Source organism: Anolis sagrei, chromosome 3, assembly GCF_037176765.1.
Source record: "Anolis sagrei isolate rAnoSag1 chromosome 3, rAnoSag1.mat, whole genome shotgun sequence".
NCBI classification, from domain to species: domain Eukaryota; kingdom Metazoa; phylum Chordata; class Lepidosauria; order Squamata; family Dactyloidae; genus Anolis; species Anolis sagrei.
Genome location: NC_090023.1, coordinates 87,912,464 through 87,931,125, shown reverse-complemented (window position 1 = coordinate 87,931,125; position 18,662 = coordinate 87,912,464). Strand labels below are relative to the sequence as shown.

Below are 18,662 nucleotides of genomic sequence, written 5' to 3'. Positions count from 1 at the left end.
TGGTTCTTGAGTGCTGTTTGGAGATGGGCTCGTCTGGAGGGCTCCTGAAGGGCTTGGGTGTTCATTTTGTGCTTTGTCTTTCTTCCTTGGAGCCTGCGCTTGGGGGGAATCTTGAGAGCCATCGTTGATCGGATTAGCCTGTGGTCAGTCCAGCAGTCGTCAGCACCTGTCATGGCTCTTGTGAGGAGCACCTCACGGCGGTCTCTGGCACGTGTGATTACATAGTCTAAAAGGTGCCAATGCTTTGACCGGGGGTGCTTCCATGATGTCTTGAACTTGTTTTTCTGGCGGAAGAGCGTGTTGGTGATGACAAGGTTGTGTTCCACACATTTGGTGAGAAGCAGGATGCCGTTTGAGTTGCTGTTTCCAATCCCGTCTTTTCCAATAGTCCCTGGCCACAGGTCGAAGTCTCGCCTGACTCTTGCATTGAAGTCCCCCAGGAGGATGATTTTGTCCTCCTTAGGTATCCCCGATAGGACGGTGTCCAGCTGACAGTAGAATTTCTCCTTGATGTCTTCATCAGCATCTAGTGTTGGTGCATAGGCACTTATGATGGTTGCCTGTTGGTTTTTGGCAAGATCAATTCGGAGGGTGGAGAGTCATTCATTGATGCCAGTGGGTGCTTCGGTCAGATGTTTCACCAGATCATTCCTGATGGCAAAGCCAACTCCGTGCAGTCTTTGGTCTTCTTCAGGCAGTCCCTTCCAGAAGAAGGTGTAGCCTCCTTTTTCTTCCTTCAGCTGTCCCTCTCCTGCTCTCCGGGTCTCTTGAAGGGCTGCTATGTCGATGTTAAAGCGTCCCAGCTCCCTTGCAATGATGGCAGTTCTGCGTTCAGGACGTTCGCTGTCACTGTTGCCCATCAGTGTCCGTATATTCCATGTACCGAAGTTCATATTTCTTTTTTGGCCGCAGGGTGGTGACCCCACTGGACGCGGCAGTCCAGTCAGAGATGAGAGAGGCAGACTATGTTTAGGGCACCTTTTCTAGCCCCCTCCCCATGTGGGGTGAGCAGAGTGGGTCCTCAATAGGGCTGCTCAGTCGCGGATACAGCTGCCGAACTACTCAACTGCCTCGGTCCTTGAGGTAGAACGACTGAGTCTGTACCCACCGCCCATGTGCCAGTCTGTGACTAGAGGCTTCCAGATTTCACAGTCCTGCCCCCGTCGCCACTCGCTGATCGCCATGGGACTTTGGTTGCTTGTTTTTTATTTTCTTTGGAAGACCCCTCAATGGACTGTCACCTTGTCGTGGTGAAGGGGCTTGCGTGTTCCGATGAACCTGTAGGCACAACAACTGGAGTTGTGCACTCCCAGGAGTGGCCGCGGGGGAGGTTCCAGACCAAGCACAGTCCGAAGACCCAAAGACCTCAACGGCGGAGCAGGCGGAGGATAACATGGTACATGTTACAACGGCTGTGAAGGCGGAAGAAAGCTGCAACAGACTGAGAAGCCACGGTCATTGTGTTAAACTACATCACCAGTGGAACCTCACTCTGTGAAGACTGTGTGTTGATCAGTTGTGCACTGACCTCCACACTTTAAAAAAAACTCACGCACAGTATTATATATTACTATATGGTACTATACCATTATACTGTAATAATTGTAGTAATATTACATGTAATATAAAATATAGAATTATTTATTATTATTATATTACATTCTAATATTATCAATATTATATGTATATACAATATATTATATTATTAACGTAGCACAGGAGACAAGGTGGAACTGTCTTCCTGGCCCCCTCTCTTTCCTCTGGTCCCAGAGCAGCAGTTGGTGCTGGGGAAAGGGCTCCCAATTTATATTATGAGCTCCTCCTCAGCAACAGATGTTTCTTTTTAAAAAAAAAATCAAAAACATGTTTTGTTTTTCAGTTTCATTAGCAATAACAGCAACTCAAAATGCAAGAGAATTGAAGAGGGTACTAGCAGTATGAAGTTGCAGGAGAGTTTAATTTTCAGAATATTGTAGAGAGTGAAAATTTTATGACTGGTGCCATTCTCAAGGGGAAATTCTGAAAATTTGAAAAGCAGGCTTGTCTCTCAATTTATTCTGGACACTACATGGGATTTTTTATGGGTGGGATATGTTAACTGAGCACTTACATATCAGTGAATTACATGCAGCAATTATAGTCTCTTCTAAGGCTGTAGTCCTAGGCATTGAAATAAATGGCAATTCGACTTACAATATGTTTAGAAGTAAAGCACACAAACACTTCCACCCTGTGTGCAATCTGTATCAATCTAACATAGATAATAGCTTAACCAACTGACCTCTCCAGAGACAGCACACCAAGCTCCTGAATCTTACCTAAAGCACGTCCGATATGCATTAAGTCTGATGTTTGTGTCTGGGATGACGGGTTTATTTCAGGTGAGTTCTTTGCATGATTCCTCTTAGCTGACCCCATTTAATCCACAGCTAACAGCAGCAACTACATGGTGTGTCACAAAAGTCCTGCATTAATGGCTCTTGGGAGCTACATAAAAGCAAAGGTCTATGACGAGTTTACGGTCTGCTGGCAGGTGGGAACCACTGAAGCATTCCAGTTCCTAGGAGAAAATTGTGCCCAGGAGCCATTATGCAAGGAGGCGGGGGGAGCTGCATGTTGAATTTTCAGCAAACTGTCTCTGTTAGTCACAGTTTAAGAAAGGCTCTAGCAACTATTATTTTAGCTTGTAAAATGTGATTCCTCCACATTCTCCCCCTACCTTCATCCTCCCCCATTTGCCAGCTCCATCTTCTCTGGCACCATTGCTCTGATGGCTGATCTGATTAAAATTTGTTACTATCATTTAAGGGAAATAAATGGTTCTCATTTTTATAAAGTATATTTATCAAGGGATTATCTCCCAGAAGAGATACTGCTAGGGCTCTGGGCTGAAGCCAAATTTAATCGTACTCACAATAGTTTCACGGCATTGATTGGTTCATTTTTATTTCCCTTGTATCTACACAGGTTTCTGCTCAAGGCTATATAATCTGACAACTCCCTATAAAGCAGTTATCTGACACAAGGCCCTGTACAGGAGACTCAGTGTTCCCCTCATAATATGCTGGCAAAGATCCCATTTCATTCCAGACTTGGTCCATGCCATCAATTGGGTGCTTAGCTAAACTGCTAGCAAACGAAAATAATCATCTACACTAAACCACTAAATAAGAAAAGGAATGTGTTCGTGTGACTGATTCCAACTTGTGAACTGATATTCTGTCTTTTATTATTGATTTAATTTACACCTGCCTTTCATCCAGTATGCTAATCAAGCTATCATCATGACTCAAAACCTCTATTTTTGCAATTATCTTTTGCTATTTAAGAATGATGAAAGTTACAAATGAGTCATTTCCTTCCCCCATCCTCATCCCTATTTCCTTCCTAGGATTGATACAATATAGGTTGATTACCTCTTGTCCAAAATGCTTGGTATCAGAATTGTTCCATATTTCAGATTTTTCTTTTTTTGAATTATGGAATATAGCATAGGTGTGTGTGTGTAAAAAATTCCAGACAAGGGATACTCAACCTGTATCCTTAGAATGCAGAATTACAGACAAGCTTTTCTAGAAGTAAGCCTCACTGTACTCTGTGGACTTTTCTCTTTGGTAGAGATGCACAGGATCCTACTTTTAATACATTAGACAGTGTCACAGTGCTTTCGATCTGATTGATGGCTAGAAATTCAAGAAGTCTAAACAGATTGCACCTGTTTTGAGTTCCTCACATCTATTTGGATGCGTTCATCTAATTAGCTGCTATCAAGGGTAGGGAAATGTCTAGGATGAAAACCTACCCTGGATGGATGAAAGGGCAGCTCTCGGGGGAGGTCTGTTCAAGATGTAATGTGGTGTCTGATCACACCACCAGTTATAAACCAACTTTCCTAACCACCTTAGTGCAATCCAATATACTATCTCAAATACAGTGGTAACCTTGAAGACGTTTATGTCTTAGAACTGGGATACTTGACACAGGAGTGTCTTTTTCCATCTGTACATTCCAGTAGTAGTGAAAAGTTAACTGCAAGTGTCTTTACAGTTGTCAGTTGATAACAGTAGCTTTTCATCTTATAAGGATCCAAAGTCTTCTGCTGAATTCAAGTTTGAGCACTAGTGTAACTGACCAAGATGGTCAAAATCTAGCTGAGTCTAATGTAGAACAACCGAAGCTGTGTTGAGCTCATAACCAAGGGGTACTGGAAATTATTTAGGATTGTTCCTGCCCTGCCCGAATTTGGGCAGATGTTGCAGCTAATACCCCACAAGAGGTTTAGATCTGGCTTATTTTAGCTCCTTATCTGTTCCCTTTTTGGTTCTTATACCATGCAGATCTTAGCCAACAGAGCTTTTTGCCAACAGTGGTCCATTAGGAGGTTTCCGAGATCAGCCGGCAGAGTGTGCTCTGCCAATAAGAACATTAGGCTTATACCTAAACCACATATTTGATGGTTGGTTCATCTTTCAATTAGAAATGCACTGTATTGCAACCTCTTGACTGTGAATTCTTTTTCACTCCTTGAGAATGCTTATCCTGCTGTTTGAAATTGTGGGGTTTTTTTACTGCTCTTTCATTCTACAATTGTTTAAAATGGTCCTCTTATTAACTCCCACCTTTTAAAGTTTGTACTGCAAGGTATATCTAACCTATTATAAATCACCGAACAATTAAAATAATTAATTTACTATGTTTAGATTGGATAGGTTTTTTTTCCTTTTTGAAGTTAAGCAACACAGGAATGTTTTTCAGCCAATTGAAAAGTCAAATTGATGTACTAGGGGTCACCCAAGAACAGCAATTCATCTAGTTTCCTGTCATAAAAAGGTTGGTCTGAGGATTCTGGAGATGACAAGGATTCACAAAAATCCCTTGTGGGACACATGCATGTGTTAAAATCAGTAGATACAACCCTAGGTCTGTAAGCCCTATAATTTGAGTTAAATAGAGTTTTAGTAAGTTTGATTTTGTTATAATTGCTTTCTAGTTTTTAGTTTCTAATCACGTGAAAGGAAACTTTCAGAAAGATTACAACTTGGAGGTAGCAATAGGAGAATGGACCCTCCCACACAGCTCAAGTCCATAAAGAAACCCTGGAATGCCTTTTTGAGTTGGCTAATCACATCTTCCAGAAAAGAAAAAAGGCATTAACACCTGAAAGTAGCTTAAGGTCACCAAATCTATTTTCCTTCTATTTCTTTCTTACATCCAATAGCAGTATTTGCAAAACTGTCACCAAAGGATTCCAGCAGCTCTTGCATTCTAAAACTTTGTAAGATGTTGCAGGCAGTTTAGACGCTAGGAATTGGGCATATGCAAGAAAATAGCATGTATGAATTGAAATGGAAGGATTGTCAAATGAGGACTCAAAGGATCCCATCCCTGTCATCCTCCAAAGGACATATGCTAATCCAGAAGGATTCATTGGGTTGAAATAAAGAATGGAGTTAGTTTAGCATTTACATACCAACCTCATTTTCCAAATTATTTTTCTAACTCTTGCTTCCAATTTTTTATTCACATGCTCTGGACAACATTCACCCATTTATCTCAAACTATTTCTAAAGAAACTGTATCCACAGCATACTTGAAAAATATTTATACTGGAAAACTTGAATGCCCATGCTTCCCAAGTGACCTATTGAGTTGGAGTATTGTTGTATTATTATTATTTTCTTAATGCTTAGTCAGCTAACTTGACCAGACTTCATATGTCTAAAGCCTAAAATATAATGGGAAACACGTTTTGACCATGAGTGAGCTTAATTTCCTTTGTGGATCAGTATCTCATCCATCAGCAAACACCTCCACTTCTCTCTTCCTTTCCAACTTATTATTCTGTCAGTGAAGTAATACATTCCATGTATTAGACTTTCTCAACAATTTGCATGAAAAGGGCATTGTCTGTGTAATAACCTTCATTTTGTGTTCTAAAGACCTGTTCTCACCACATGTGATGATATAAAGGTATATAAGAAACCCATCATTACCTGACGGGAATCGTAGTTCCATGTTTGGTTTGTCTCCAGATTTTTATCTTTTTTCCCAACCCATGAGAAAAAACTAATGTTATTACTTTATCTTGGCTCAAAGAATTAGGCTTTTTTTGGGGGGGGGGTATTATTATTGTCTGTCGGATAGTTCATCTTCCTCCAAAAATGGTGCTCAGTTAGGTTAATGAAGTTATTATTTTATTATGATGAACCTCTTGAGGAGAATTGAGTAAGCTGTGGCTCATCCAGATGTTATTGCGGTTCAGATCCCATTCCATTCTCCTCAATAATTTATATGACTGCCAATCATGATGGATTTTGTAACCAATATCTGGAAGATCACCATTGATAGTACTTTTGTTTTGATGTGTTGGGTTTCCCTCAGACATACTACCAGAACTGGAGTTTCTGGGGTGAGGCCCAGCATACTTGCAGTTCTGTTGATGTGATCTAAGCTACTTACACTGAACAATCAGCCTCTCTAGAGCATTATCAAATGCTCTATGGTCACTGGAAACATTTATGGCCAACTCTGTGAGAAACTTCAAAGTCAGCTCAGAGACTTGGCTCTATTCCTCTCTCCAGAAATCTTCTGAAAGTCACCATGCTGATTTTAGTTCATCAGCTTCTGACTGATACCCTGGTTCTTGACTTTCAAACTACCCAACTCCTCATTTCCTCAAGTAAACTATTTCATGCAAGGAATAAAACAAGGTAAGAATCTTAAGTAAGGAGTGTTCCAAATGCCATTTCCATTTAAAAGAAAGCTCCATCTGTGCTGCTGCTCTGTTTGTGTCAAACAGTACCTTCCTTGCAGGAAAGATTCCTAGAAAAGAATGGTATCATAGTATTCTCAATGTAGGGACTGAGTCACTGAGTTTTTATTTGGGCACGTGGGCAGCCTGCAGAAGCTCCAAAATGACATGTACATCTATGGATGTGTGACATTTAGAAGAGTTAAGTTAAGTGACCTCAGGAGAGATTATTTGCTAGGTCAAATCTAGAGGGAGAGAGTGAAAGAACAGCATGCTTCCATTCATCCTAAATAACCTTGAGCATTAAAGGAAGGATGAGTGAATTAATGGCTATGCAACAGAAGGATCAAAGCTAAGATGATGCTGAAAACTGCAGAGTTGATAATGCTTGAAAAATACATTTTCTCCTTTAACTTCCTCTTTCTCACACAGAGTGCTTAAAATGTAATTAGCAATGAGTGAGCTCACCATAGAATGAGGGAAAGCACTATATCTCCAAGAGAGGTTTTGGAGTAATTCTTATAAATGTATTCAAAGGGAAAATACTGTTTTCTACAAGCATATTCTCCCTCTGATTTCTTCTAAATCCTTAAAAAAGTCAACTCAAGAATGAAGAATGGGTCTTTGTTGAAGATCAACCATGATCACAACTCCCTTAGCAAACTAGCTTTCAGGAACAGAAGAGATTGTTCATTTCTCTTTAGGATGTTACCACACTAGCCTTTTGCAGTCCAGAATTTTCAATTTGTTTTTTAAGGGCTCCTGCAACTTTAAATTATATGCTTCTTTTTTTTTTATCTTCAGTTGATTATTGACGATCTGCTAGAAAATTGGGTAATTTCATCATAAAGTTGGTGGGGGGACAGGAGAAAATAGAAGTAAATAAATATTCACTCGCATGCTTGCTCGCCTATGGGCGCACTTGCCTTTCAGGCATGGTATTTCATGCTGCTTGAAAGGGGGTGGCCATAAAACAGTTTCTGATAAATGTTGGAAATGTTCAGAACAAGTGAGTTCCTTCTACCATATGTGGTGGACTTGTAAAGAAGCAGTAAAGTTTTGGAGGGTAATTCATGAAGAGACGCAAAAGATCTTAAAAAGAACTTTTACAAGAAAACCAGAGTATTACTTGTTAGGCTTTACAGATTTGGATTTACAATTGACGGAACAAGAGGACAAACTTTTTACATATACAATGACCGTCCCTAGAATTGTTTTTGCTAGATAGTGGAAGCAAGACTCAGTACCACCCATACAGGATTGGGTGGGGAAAAAATCAGAGAAATAAAGGACATGGACGAACTGACTTTTTTGTTGAAGAAAAATACAGGCATAATAATAAAAAGAACGAATTGGGACAATCTTCATGACTATCTGGACAATTTGCGAATATAAAAAACAAGAGAGACAATTTTATTATCTTTAATTAAAAAATTATATTTTTGAATAATAAGAATATTTTATTCAAGAAGATGGAATAACAGTCACTTTTTTCTTTTCTTTTTTTCTATTTTTTGTGTGTGGATGTATTCTTGTAGTATATATATATATATATTAGGGTTTTATTTAGGATATCTTTTTTACTTCTTACTAGATAAACTGGGCTGGAACCGTATAGGGATTTATAGGTTAAAATCAGCACTTTGAATTTTGCTCGGAAGCTAATTGGCATCCAGTGGAGCTGGTGCAGCAAGGGAGTTGTGTGCTCCCTGTACCCAGCTCCCGTCAGTAGCCTGGCTGCTGAGCGCTGGACTAATTGCAGATTCCGGGCAGTCTTCAGAGTGTTCAGTTTTGACTTTCTTCAGCATTTTCCTATGTTGCACTGTGTCATAGGCTGCCGTAACGTCAACAAAACCTATTCTGGTAGTGCAACCTTTCTCATACCCTTCCTCAATGAACTCAGGCAGGTTAAGAATTTGGGCTGTAAAGTTTTTCCGTGGTCTGAAATCTGCTTGTTGTGCAATAAGCTGGGGTTCAATAACAGCTCCTAATCATTTAATAGCATCCTCTCATATACTTTATATAGTTGACATAGGAGCAAGATTGATTGGTAGTGTCTGGCATTGGAGGCATCTTTACCAGATTTTAAAATGACAATGATCTTGGTTTTCCTCCATAGTCGGGAATCTGTTCATGTGCCAAGCATTGATTGTAAAATTTCAAAAGCCAGTTTTCAACTTTGGAGCCCAAGTGTTTGATTTGTTCCATCATTAAGTAATCTAGGCCAGATGCTTTACCAGTTTTATATCACTTAATAGCCTCTCTCTTTCCGGTTTAGGGGAGATGACAACTGGTGAGTTTCAAACCCTGGCACCCTGTTGATTTTCACCTTTACTCTGCTGCAGTTGGTTTTTCCATTCTCAGTTAGCTGGTGTGCTATCTGGTCTGGTGTTACGTTTGCATGCTCATAATTCAAGAGCATATTATAAATGTTTGATACCATATTAAGCTACAGCAGTTTTGGAAAGCGAGAAATGCATCTGGAAATAGAAAGAGAATACGCAGAGGTAATATAGAACACATTTTGTATTTGCACTGGAGAATACAGTTTTGCAACATTACTGCTTGCACAATAATTTTGTCAGCAGAAATCTACTTGTGCTACCATGGTTCTACAACTGAAGAAGTACAAATCAGATGACACCAAGAGGATTCCAGCCATAGTGTTTATTGTGATAATAGGGGGAAAGAATGAACTTTAAAATAGTATTAAAGTATAGCCATAGCAGGATGTTATACAAGCACATCAGCAATCGCAGCACAGCATGTTAGAAATGTTGAATTATTAAATCTACACTTATTTTCATGGTGAAAAAGTCTGCTTGTTGAAAAACAAGAACGAGTCCTCCCATTAGAGTGAAGTGAAGCTTCCACTAAAGAAAATTAATACTGAGTATCACAAATGGTCAGTAAATTGTAAGTTACTATATTTTAAAATATAGTATAAATAAATAAATAAATAAATATAGTATAACATAAATACTATATTTTAAATACCATTTTACAGTCAGGAAGCAGGAAAGCATGTATGGGAATCTTAGTTTCTGTATTCAAAAACATGGTGCTCAATGGGTGCACTGGACCTTTGTTAGTAGATAGGAATGTGGCCTGGCACATATGTGAAATCACCATATTTCTTTGCCCAGTTCTGCAAAAGCATCTTCCATACAGATTTGGTTACTTTCAACAGGCTCTTCAGTAAAGAATTGGATTTTTGTCCTGCTAATATATGAAAAATTCTGAGGTCAAAAAAAAAGGGAGAATACCTTTCACATTTATATCTTGACCATTATTGAAAGAAAAATGAACTTATTTTTCAAAGAACCATTCAGCCTACCAGAGTTCCCATAGCAATGTACAATATCAAAATTACTTTTTAAAAGTTTTAAGAATATCTGCACAATTAAAACAGTTAAAGTCCAAAAGCCATATGCAACAATACAATCTTGATAGTCACCATAAAGTCAGTAGAGCTCCACAGGACAAAGCTAGCACACCTTGAAATTCAATACATGTTGCTAGAAGACCTGGGATATGTGATGTCTGAAAGGTACATTGGATGAATGCCTGGCTACTACGTTTTGCACTAAGTCTCAAGTGCAGCCCTGAGTAATTCATTACAGCATTCTAATCTGGAGAAAATTAAGGCACAAAACACTGCGGCCAATACTGCCCCAAATTTCAGTCTTATCAACAAGAGAATGTATTCCTCGTAAACAGGGATGGGATTAACGGGATGGGATTGGGATGGAAGTCATTATGCAGCACTATAATTATGGTGCTTATGCATTTGTGTCATACAACAGGATTCCATCTTTTTTTTGTCCTCCAGTTTGTAGAACACATTCTGACTCTTAATAAACTATCAAATATTGTCTGTACCCAGACTGCAATAAAAGCCTCTGCCCACAGATTCTGAGCCCCCAGTTTCTGAATTCTCAAGTGCAATTGACATGTTGACATTTTAATCGACAAAGAACAGTCTCATATCTACAGTAGTTCCATTGTTTTCTTATTTCGCAGGATTTCTCCCTTTTTAAGATGTTCTCCAAGGAAACAGTTACCCTTGGAAAGGATTTGCTTATGGACAGATGGAGCTGTCTTATACAAAATCGGACCATTGGTGCATCAAGTCCAGTGTTATCATTTTTGTTGCAGAATTGGCTTACTGATATACAGAATGAGAAGGTCGCATCAAGTGGTAATTGCTGGCTATAATGGAAGAGACAGCTGTGTGTCATGCAGCTTGCCTTGAACCTTTCAGCTGTGGTCAATGATGTTGTCTGATGCCTCATTGAAAACATTCATTTTCAAGTCCAGTTTGCTTTTGTACATGAACGGGTGGTGGACATGTCATTTGTCCCAGGCAGCAAAACCAAGATGGCGATTTTCCAAGGATCTGTGAAAATGGACTTTTCCAGCTATACTATATTAAACATCCTTTTAATTAAGCAAGTGGTTCTATTATTAAATCATGGCTTCTCCCATACTTGTCACTGGCATACTTATTGTGACATTTACCCCAGGCAGCAAAACCAAGTTGGCTTTTCTCTTATTTGAGAGTGAAAATACATCCAAATGTATATTAAAAATGCACTCTTCACGTGATTATTTGCACTGGAATGTTGATGAGGAGGTACATCTGAACATGTAGATACTTCAGAGTAATAGCAATGCAGATAGGCATTTAGCATTCAGATACATATTTGAATATGGATCCAATGGAATATGTGGCTCTTGATACCAGAAATAATACACAATAGAGCAGTGGTTCTCAACCTGTGGGTCCCCAGGTGTTTTGACTTACAACTCCCAGAAATTCCAGCCAGTTTACCAGCTCTTAGGATTTCTGGGAGTTGAAAGCCAAAACATCTGGGGACCCATAGGTTGAGAACCACTGCAATAGAGCCTAATAACGATAAAACTCCCCAAAGGGACTCCGGGCAATTTCCATCATTCCAGCCTACTTACCTTTGTGGGTCTCCTCTTGAAGGTTATAGAAGTTTTATATGGTCAGAATGTCCACCATTAATTTCATCATAGTAGATTTGATAATTTGGACAAATTTGGATTTTTTATAAAAATAGCAGTAAAAATTTGACTTTATTTCACAGCACTCCATATACATACATTCTTTAGCACTTAATGAATAAAGTTCCATGGGCGCAATCCAAACTAAGATAAGGGCATTTAAATAGAGATTTCCCATGATAGTCAATGGGATTTTAGAATTTAAAGTGTGATGGAAACATGTCCATCATACATGACTGTTAACTGTATGCATACAACATATACACACAACAACTACACATATGGTAATTGTTGGTGAATGCTTTGAATACAACATAACAAAGAGAAAAGTAAACATTTTTTCATGAAAAAGATTTATTTCATTTCTTTGCTTAAAATGATGCAGCATTTATTTTTTATTATGATGAAATTCACTTCCTGGATATGTACAAATAAACTTTTGAGCGGTAGTATCATCCACACATTTTACATTCAGCAAAACAGGTAACAGGAAAGTTGAAGTAAATGTGCAAAGATATCTCTATGAAGGGTTTTGTACTTTGGAGGTACATGATTGTCATATAAATATATACAGTATTTCAGGGGCCTTTCTTGATTACAGTCCATTTAGGTGCTCTATTCACATCTCGACAGGTCTGCAAAATAAAATCAAAATGAATTTCATGTGTGCATTCGGAGAAAATGCATGTGCATTCCAAAATATACTCTTATACAGAGAGACAAACACCACGAGTCACGCTAATCATGCATATGCCCATTCCAATGTAACATTGTCACCACTATTCATCTGTTACTAAAAAGATTCTGCTGGCTGTGAAAAGCTGAACTCAGAATCTGCCATCTATGAAAATGGGATGCTTTCTCCAGGTCTTATTAGGTACATGGGTGGTTTGGTTGTGTATCTTTGTCTCTGTGTTGGAGCCAATGAATCATGTAGATCAATGCCCCTACTGGGTCAATATGCCAGGGACATACTTTTTTTAGATCAGTGGTTCCCAACCTTTTTTGACCAGGGACCATTTGAACAGGAGCCACTCTCCACCATTATTACCAAAAGGTTTATGAACCAGTTTTGGGTCAACTTTAGATTTGGTTTGGTTATTTGGGATGCTGATTCAGAAAATTGCATTGGATAGACCATATCAGCTCTAGTTTCTGATACAGAACATATGCCATCCAGTAGTCACCATCTGCTCACCCATAGAAAACCATATTTAATAATCTAGAGCTGATGTGGTAGTATTAATCTTTCGTGGGTAGTCAGCCTCTCCCCTTCCAACATTCCAGTTGCCTTGGCACTATAAGAGGGTTTTGTGAGAACAGTCACTCTTGTTACCGCGTGGTTTCAAGGCAAACAGTGTAGTAATGGTGAGGCTGCGGACCTTATTTTCATTCTTGGGGACCACTGGTGGTCCACGGACCACAGGTTGAGAACCACTGCTTTAGATCATCTGTAGTGATATTGTGAAGATATGGCTAGACAAGGAAAGGAACAGAATTCCCATGTTCATCCAAATTTACCTAGTCAACAGCAAGGGTTGATTTGTACATCAAAGACTACACTGGTGCCAGGAACTGAAATGTCTTTTCCTGCTTTACCCCTACTTCTTGACTTCAGGCATTAAGCTTTTCAAAAACTTTCTTGATATCAGAGACTTGTCTGAAAATCAGTCCTGGCTTTTATATGTATGCACAATTGATTTGGGATCAGAGTGTGATTTTATGTGTATATATTAAAAATAAAAATGGGAAAACCCCCCAATCTATATTGGGATTGCTCACAATATCATGATCTTTTGCTTCAGTAAAAGGCAAACTCAGTAAACCCCCACTGTCCCTTACACTTTGCAAAACCTGACTCTGTACATTTAAGCCAGTTCTCTTAATTTTAGCATCTCCTTTGCTAGGTTTTGAATCTACATCTTTCCAGATACTCCAAAGAACTGGAGCCAAAAACTGGAAGGGAAAATGTTTTGTTCTGTACAAGCCTTGCATAAACTCCAGTCCACAGAATGAAATATAACCCACATATATCTGGATGAGCAGCCTCTATTGTTGTTGGCTGAAGAGAGTAAAGATCAAGACTTATCAAATGGTAGGAAGATCACAATACTATGCTGATTATTGTGTTGGGTCACAGTTTGTGCATATCAGTCAACACTTCAGATATTAAAACTGAAACATGAGCAGCCAAGCAACATCACAGTGTGATTAAGATAGCAAAAGTAATGAAGAAAAGCAGACAAAATGTGAGAGGCTGCAGCAGTTTGCTTTTGTCAGTCTCTTAGGAAGGCCAAGATTGTGTCTGTTCCTCTCCCTTCTAAGCTACTTGAGTGTAACCTCTGTTTGCATTTTGAACTCATTTTGAAGTAAGCCAAGGAAAAAAAAAAGGTAAGTGAAAGGAAGAGAAATGAGGGATATTTTTAAAGCTGGTGAAAATGAGACTACTGCAGATTAATTGGGACTGTCTTTGCAAACCAAGACAGTTGAAGTGTATGTTCGTTGATCCACCTACATATATATGTTTCCATCAACCATGATTGTTATAAATAATATTTGATGTTCTATACTGTGCAATGGACTGTATATGATTCATTAGATTCAACATACTTCCAGAAAGATGCAAGATCAAGTGAAGATTTCATTCCCAGGTTTGGAAAAGTAACAAAAACATTAATAGGCTTCCAAATTGCTTCAAACATATCTTGTTTGATTTCTCCTTTTGCTAATCTACATATGTTAATTTTGCAGATATTGCTATAGGACACACATTACCTACCTTTTAATAATTTCCATGATTTCACTATTTCTAATGTAGCGCTTAACAAGAGTGTTATACACAGTCTTCCTTTTTCCTTTTCAAATATGGTTTTTAATAATAAAGCAGAGCCCCCGGTGGCGCAGTGGGTTAAACCCTTGTGCCGGCAGGACTGAAGACCGACAGGTTGCAGGTTCAAATCCAGGGAGAGGCGGATGAGCTCCCTCTATCAGCTCCAGTTCCTCATGCAGGGACATGAGAGAAGCCTCCCACAAGGATGATAAAAAAAAATCAATTCATCCGGGTGTCCCCTGGGCAACGTCCTTGCAGACGGCCAATTCTCTCACATCAGAAGCGACTTGCAGTTTCTCAAGTCGCTCCTGACACGACAAAAATAAAAATAATAAAGCATACTGGTTTAATCCATTTTAATGTTTTCTTTCAGAAACTAACTCTTGTGGGTATGTTGCCAATTACCTATTGTACCACGCCTTAGGCATAGCTTTGATACACCATTATTCATTTTATGTACAGTAGTTTAACTAGACAATAATACCATTTATGAATATTTTTAAAAAGGGACAGAGACTGATTCATAGGATGGTGGTGTCTTAACTGTAGCTCATGGTTTTCTTTAGTATATCTGTTCTTAAATATGACTCCCATACAAGTCTGTTTCTTGGATTTTGCAAATTTATTTCCTTGCAAAATTTAGTATATTCTTGAAGCTTGACTAGTTATTTGTTCTGTCAGTACAGAATTCCTCCAGTCCTCTTAAAAACTGTGGGAGATTGGTATGGCTGAGGGAGACCCAGCATATTCCACAACAGAATGGAGCTGGGTCTCCTACTGTGATACTCTAACCACTACATGACTGTTCCCTTACATTTGAAAGTTGTAAGGAAGGAGAGAGAAAGTATTAAACGTCTAAAGTTTGCTTGAGAGATCCTGGTGTACACAAATGTACTTGCATTCCAGTCTGAGTAATTGCACTCTGCCTACACAAATTCTCCCTGTAGTTTCATTTGGAAATGTTCCTTAGCTGTTTTCTCTCCTGAACAGTGAACATTTCTGAATACTGAGTTCTGCAGTTGTGGGTGGATGAAATGACACTGATGCCAAGAAGAACAAACCTTGTCCTCAGTTTTAAGTGCATATTAGCTCAATACTGTACTCTTACCGTTAAGAACATAATGTGCCCTACAACTGACAAACTGCTCTAAAAACAATGAAAAAAAAAAGAAGCCAATGGAGTATACATCTATATGCACACATACAGCAGGATATACCCATGAATACGTTTTCCCATCACACTTTTGATGTATTATATGCATGTATTGGTTTATTAGTGCTATGGTCTCTTATCTAAGAATTTTTGGATAAAGCTAACACAATATGTGGTTTGACAGTAAAAAAAAAAAAGTACAATTTAAGAGCAAATGCCGCACCCCAATCTACAGTGCAATCCTGGATCAAAGATATGGGCATTTTAGGTTATTAGGATTATGCACATATCTCTTCTGCCAGGAAAAAATGTCAATTTACTAGCAGATCTCTCTTTTACAGGCTCATCTCAGAGCCTTGCCAACAGAGAGATTTGTCAGCGGAGCTACTCTGCTGACAGTTTATCCAAAGCAAGAGTGAGATGAGGAAAGAATGCAGTTAGACCAGATCTAAACTTTCTCCTCTCCCCACTGGAAGAAATTTACTAACTTAAAGTAATTTATAATAATAATAATAATAATAATAATAATAATACCACCCTATCTCCCCAAAGGGACTCGGGGCAATTTGCAGACAAAAGGAACAAAGTGGCAAACATTTGTTGCCAAAACAAACAAACAGCAAACAACAATAAATCAACTGGAGCCACGGCAGCCTGGTAGAGGGCTATAGTGAGGCCCTCTTGTGCGGCGGTCTAAACAAATACTCCTAAACTATGAGCGGTTTGCATTCTGCACAGGTTCAGATGCCCTGTGGCCAGTTAAAATTTGTTGGAAATGTCTAGGGCAGTAGTTCTCAACTTGTGGGTGCCCAGGTGTTTTGGCCTACAACTCCCTTGAAATCCCAGCCAGTTTACCAGCTGTTAGGATTTCTGGGAGTTGAAGGCCAAAACACCTGGGGACACACAGGTTGAGAACCACTGGTCTAGGGACACTTTTGCCCACCACCAGCTATGCCTTTTTCATGACAGGGACAACCTATCCACAATAGTCCACACACTCATTAGCTCCATGTGGGACTAATCTTGAAATGGACATAGATGCTGTTATGAGTGCAAAATACAACAATTAGACTGCTGCCCAGAATGCCATATAGAAAACATAATACCAGCTTTATAGTAATTACAGTGGCTGCCAATATATTTTTAATTAAAGGTGCCCACAATAATATTTAAAGCCCCAAATAGCTTAAGACAGTGTTTCTCAACCTGGGGGTCGGGACCCCTGGAGGGGTCGCAAGGGGGTGTCAGAGGGGTCACCAAAGTCCATCAGAAAACAGTATTTTCTGTTGGTTATGGGGGTTCTGTGTGGACCAATTCAATCATTAGTGGACTTCAGAATGCTCTTTGATTGTAGGTGAACTATAAATCCCAGCAACTACAACTCCCACGGGATAAAATCAACCCCCGCCCCACCAACCCCACCAGTATTCAAATTTGGACATATTGGGTACTTGTGCCAAATTTGGTCCAGTGAATGAACATACATCCTGCATACCAGATATTTACATTATAATTCACAACAGCAGCAAAATGACAGTTATGAAGTAGCAACAAAAATAATTTTATGATTGGGGGAGGGGGGTCACCATAACACGAGGAAGTGTATTAAGGGGTCATGGCATTAGGAAGGTTGAGAACCACTGGCTTAAGATCTTGATATAGTACAACTTTGTATCATCTGTGTATACATTCTCAGGCATAGCATGGATATATGAAATAATGGATACTATTGAACCCTATGGAAAATGAAGGATTTTTGGCCAAAGACTACCATTGAGTTGCATTGGGGAACAGAAAAAAATGCTGACATATTTTGGAAAAATGAAACTACAGATACCAGTCTTGCGGATGAAGGAGAAATTCTGTATTCAAAGGAGTTCCTCTCCTTCTATTTTTATTTCCAAACGGTGGGATCTGTCAAAGACACCCTCTTTGTGTCCCAGCCATGGGAAAAATATAGCATGGAAATATTTTCCATATTTCTGCCATCGAACTCCAGTCATGGAATGACTTTCATCTTGAATACTATGTCTGCAGATGATCAAGGAAAACAGTGGCATAAACCAATAAGTGCATCATTTTTAGAATTTGTGTGTAACTGAACACAGTATTATAATCATTTCTACTCCCTAACTCTTTCATAATCGACTGCTATCAGTCTATATTCCCTGTGATTCTAATGTGTGTATATATGTTCCAAAGAAAGAATCCCACACGGCCCATTGCTTTAGTGAATAAGAATTTTGCTGCAGACAAGACTAATTTTCAATTGATTTTAAACTGAAGGGTTATCAGATTATAGCTTCTTTTGTGCTATATGTATACATTTACATATAGCCTACACACACACACACACACACACACACACACATCATTGTCCTGGTCATTCCACTGTTGAATTACGGCTTGCATGTCAGGCTTTCGCAAACCACTTCTGAAATATCAAGTGATGTTCATTTTATAGTAGCACTTCCACAAAGGAGTATGTCACAATATTCCTTTGGACTGGTATCCATGATTTCATCTGCCTGCATCTGACAAAATATGTCCTTTCTAGGATTTTACAGGTCCTCCAATTGATTCTATGATATGCCTTGGTGAGGCGATACTACAGAATCACCTTGTAGGACAAATAAAATTCCTATTATCCAGTTCCCTGTTTCCATGGTCACCTCAGGAACAAAACCCCCACAGATATGAGGTGTCACATTCTACTAAAACAAAATTATTACTAAAAATTCTTCAGTTACTTTTAAAATATGCTTGTAAAAATAAAAATGATTTTTTAAAAAAATAGTTTAAAATGATAAATAATTAAAAACACGCAAAGAATATGGAGTTCTGTATTTAGACCGAAACTTTATCTGTCCATATGGATTTCAGAATGAGAGCATAAT

The 18,662-nt window shown here is 38.9% G+C and overlaps 2 protein-coding genes across 3 annotated transcripts in view; one reads left to right on the top strand and one right to left on the bottom strand.

The window, feature by feature from the left end:
• CNKSR2 (connector enhancer of kinase suppressor of Ras 2) overlaps positions 1–18,662 on the top strand; it is a 211,685-nt gene that overhangs the window by 186,230 nt on the left and 6,793 nt on the right. The window lies entirely within an intron of this gene.
• SMPX (small muscle protein X-linked) overlaps positions 11,634–18,662 on the bottom strand; it is a 38,556-nt gene continuing 31,527 nt past the window's right edge. Inside the window, exon 4 of one of the 2 annotated variants that reach the window (XM_060770098.2) lies at positions 11,634–12,417. The gene's annotated coding sequence lies outside the window, so the exon portion shown is untranslated. The remainder of the gene's footprint in view (positions 12,418–18,662) is intronic. The other variant, XM_067466780.1, reaches the window with a different exon arrangement.